Consider the following 4,349-nt stretch of genomic DNA (forward strand, 5'->3'; position numbering starts at 1 on the left):
AGAGGGGACAATTACCGGCAAATACAGAAAAGACACGATCAATGCAATGCACAATATGATGCATGCTATGACATGGCAATATGAACGTGTTTTGGGCTAATGCACCTAAAACCAGATTAAATGAAGTTGGTTTGAATCCAAGATTCAAATTCAAACTCCATATGGGGTTATTTAAATGTCATTCACTTCATTTGTCCTAAACAGTAGTGATAAGTTGTTCTAACATGCATGAAAATGGTACAGATGGATAGATTGGATTTTTCTGATAATTTTTCATATATAAATTATTTAATTTGGAGCTACGGTTGAATTTCTATGAATTTTAGAAGTTTTAGGCATTTTCTGGGATTTCCTGAATAATAATAAATCCAGAAATGAATTATGGCGTCAGCACCACGTCACAGTGACGTCAGCAGGGTCAACTGGGCTGGCTCGGGTCAAACCTGACCAGTGGGGCCCACTGGTCAGTGTCTCAGGTCTGGATTGAGTGAATGACAGGTGGGACCGGTCAACGATGACTGGGCCAGAGTCAAAGCTGACACGTGGGGTCCACGGCACTAACACTAATTTAACAGAATAATTATATTAACCTAATTAAGCGCAGGGGCCCACATGGCAGTGGCTCTGGGGTGTTTAGCGGGGTTATTAGCACTAATTAACCGGCGCCACGTCACAGGTGACGCCGGCGACCACAGCAGCGGCGGGAACTCGCCGGAGTTGGTCGAGGCGGCGCTACAGGCTGCGGTTGGGCACCCTGAGGGCACCAGGAGGGAGCTCGTGCTCCCGCGCGTCTAGGGGCGCACGCAGCGGGGCACAGGGAGGCCGGGGTCGACGGCGGCGACCAGAACAGCGGCGGCCGGAGCTACGGGTTTGAGCGGCGCGGGGCTGCAGCTTCCAAATGAACAAGCTAGGCGGTTGGGAAGCATCTGCGGGACGTGTCGAACTCGTCCAGGTGCTCTTCATGGTCAGCGGGGGTCGCTAGCAACGGCGAGCTTCACGGCGGTGGCGGCGAGCTTCGGCCGTGGTGGAAGATGGAGCTAGGGGACAAAATCAAGTGCGTGGAGTGAGGGGAAGAGAAGAGGAGCTCACGGGGAGTCGGACGAGACGCTAAGTGGGCTCGGGGACGTCCTGTCGGCGACGAATTGAACGGCGGCGATTGCCGGCCGTGGCGATGAAGATGGCGGTGATGGCGTGGCTACGGGGCACCCGGCGTCGCATGCGTCGTGGTGGAGCTTCATGGGGTCGGGACGGAGCTCCTGAGCTCATCGGAAGGGCGAGGAGTGGCCGCTGGCTATGGATGCGACGGCGGCGCCCTCCGGTGGCTCTCGGTGGTGCTCCAAATCAAGAGAGGGAGAGAGCCAGAGCGAGCAGAGAGAGGGATAGCGGTCGAGGACGCCTCCGTGGCGTCGTTAGAGGGCTCGGGGAGGAAGCAGGAGGTGGCCAGGGGCAGCAGGAGGTGGCGCGCGCGGCGGCGTCGCGGTGTCTGTCCTCCTGGCAAGGAGGAAGACGACAGGGGGAGGGGTGGAGATGGGCTGGGCTGGCCAGGTGGGGGAGCTGGGCCGGCTGAGCTGACAGGTAACTTCCTTCTCTCTCTCTGTCTTTTATTTTCTGTTCTGTTTTTCTTTTATTTAATTCTTTTGCCACTGTTTTGAATTAAAAATAATAATTCAAACAATGCCAAAGCTCCTCTGAATATTTTATATTGCTAGATGGACTCTTCCAAAAGCTTATAAAATATTTCAGGGGTATTTGAAATTATATTCTAATTATATGAATATAATTCAAATTCAAATAGCTAATGAATTAAATCCAAAGTCCCAAAAATAATTCCTTAAAAATGTTCAATATTTTGGTTGGGTCTAGAACCCTTACCATAAATTATCAAACATTTAAGAAGAGCATTTTGGAGCAATGAATGAGATTTCTAGGGTTTTTGCCCCTCTTTTATTTAAGTTTTTGAGGCTTCCAAAATTCCTCAGTTCAAGTTTCGAAAATATAGACATGATGCACACATGAAGCTAGCCTAGAGCACTACCAGCAGCTAGGGATGTGACAACTCACCCCCCACTAAACAAGAATCTCGTCTTGAGATTCAAGCGTAGGGTAAAGTGAAGGGTAACGCAGACTAGTATAATCTTCACGATCCAGGGTGCACTTCAGTTGAACGTTGATTCATTCACCATCATTGTCTTGAAGTCTTGCTCTGAGAAATCCTGTCAACATGACATGGAGGGAAGAAGACTCTAGAAGGGTCGATCTCCTCGAAGATCGAACAACTCAGGATTAACTCATGGAATGAGACATAGAACCATCTCTCGGGTTGAGACACGAGATACTCTTCAAGAGGGGTGGAAAGAAACGGATGACGAAGGTTCACTAGGTAGACAACAATTCCAGACTTAAGAATGTGGTGATCGGTTGTCAACATAGCGAGGAGTTGAGTTGCCATGATACCACGACGAAACATCCTGGAGGAGGGTGATTCGTAGATTATTACCTTAGGTGGCAAAAAGAATTACTTTTGATTCAGAGATCATTGAAACTCTTTAAACCAGCCTAAGACAATTCTCGAGCGATCGTTTGGAGGGGGTCGGTAGAATGGCATACTCGAACTTGGATGATGTGGATTACCTTGTTGAAGACAACGCAATGGATGAATTTGCTTATCACCGGAAGTGGAAGAGACCCATGGTAGAATGGCACATTGGCGGTGCAAACTGGGAACAAAATGCAAATGATGGGAATGATGCTGGTAACTGGGGAAGAACCCAACACTAGAGAGTTAATTCACTGGTTGAAAAGGTCATAGCATTGCCGAGGAAACTGAGAGGAATCCCAGTTAGCGTCGATGATAACACCTAGCGCTTGAGCGTGCTCTCAAGAACTTGAGCATTTTCATATTCATCAAGGTTTTACCAACATCCGTGTCAAGGATCCTGGCAACACAACTTGCTACCATGATGAATGATGATGGATGATGCAGATGCAAAGAAAGATAACACTTTCTCAGATTTCACCTTAGCGAGGCCAAGGAAATAAAATCTGGATGATCGACCGAGAGACATTTTGCACTCCGCTTCTAATGTTCTCCTTGATGTGCTAGTGTATCCCATTCATAGATATGGTTTGATAACTAGAACATCAAGTAAAAGGTCGGACTTCGGGAGCAATAGAATCCATAAGGAACAGTTACGGAGGTAAATCCTACGAAATCCTTATGGGGAGGTGGCCAACTTCTTCAATCAAGATACTACAATAATAGGTCTTTTGGCTGGGTGGTGCTGGCCACGACATCCACTTTACCGGTTATCGCGCGACCAATATTATAATTCTTGGGAAATATTCCAACCATCATATTTGCCTGAGATTCAGATCTGGTTGGTGTTAGGATATTCCAGACTCATCGAGTCTAGGAAGAAAAACGGAAGTTTGCAACACAAATCGACGAGATGACGTTGCGAGATTCTCGGGAAATGAACTACGATAGTAAGCTCCAAAACATGAGCTGGTTCTGCTACAAACATGTGGACACGTTGTCCCAGACAAGCATGACCACAAAGTAGTCTTATAATAAAACACTACCGAGTTCAGGAGGGGGAACCATCAGCGAGGATATCGAAGTTTTGTACAAATCCGTCTGGTACCTTCGGGACTAGCACTTAGAACTTATTAATCTTGAACAAATCAATCAGTGGCTTGGTGTGCTAGGGACCCATATAGAATGGAGGTTGCAAGTCTCCGAACCACAAAATACTTCGCACGTATGCATGACTGATTTGGGATGATTCCAAGGAACAACATTGACTTTCTCAAATTCACGGCGGCAACTTTCACCAAATGCACGTGTATAAGAGGAAGTCACTCCTTTCATCAAACAAATACTTCATGAGCTAGCATGAGGAAAATGCTTTCAAAAGTTTCCAACACTAGCTTAATGTCCAACAAAATCATGGAGGAGATAAGGATGTTGTCAATGGGCTCAACAACAATTCATCTGGGTTTCCTTTTAAAAGGAATTCCATAGTTAAGAGAACAAGTGATAGCATTGGTCAGACCCAAAAGATATAATGGTGTATGCTCGAGGGATCAACCACGAGTAAGACAACATTATGAATATCGTTGGTTCTGGTCTGATTGGATGATAGCCCATACTCAAATCAAAGATGGGGTAAGACAATAGGTCCAACAACTGATCACAAGGACCAATTAATGAAGATATCATCTTTCTTCAACACACACACACAGAAAGATATCCCTTAACATGAACTAAGTCAGACAGGCTTTTATCTTCCAACTCTCCAAGTTGTTGTCTAGCTTAACTAACTAGCTCAGGGATATCCAACGCAGAT

The sequence above is a fragment of the Triticum aestivum genome, chromosome 5A, assembly GCF_018294505.1.
Source record: "Triticum aestivum cultivar Chinese Spring chromosome 5A, IWGSC CS RefSeq v2.1, whole genome shotgun sequence".
NCBI classification, from domain to species: Eukaryota; Viridiplantae; Streptophyta; class Magnoliopsida; order Poales; family Poaceae; genus Triticum; species Triticum aestivum.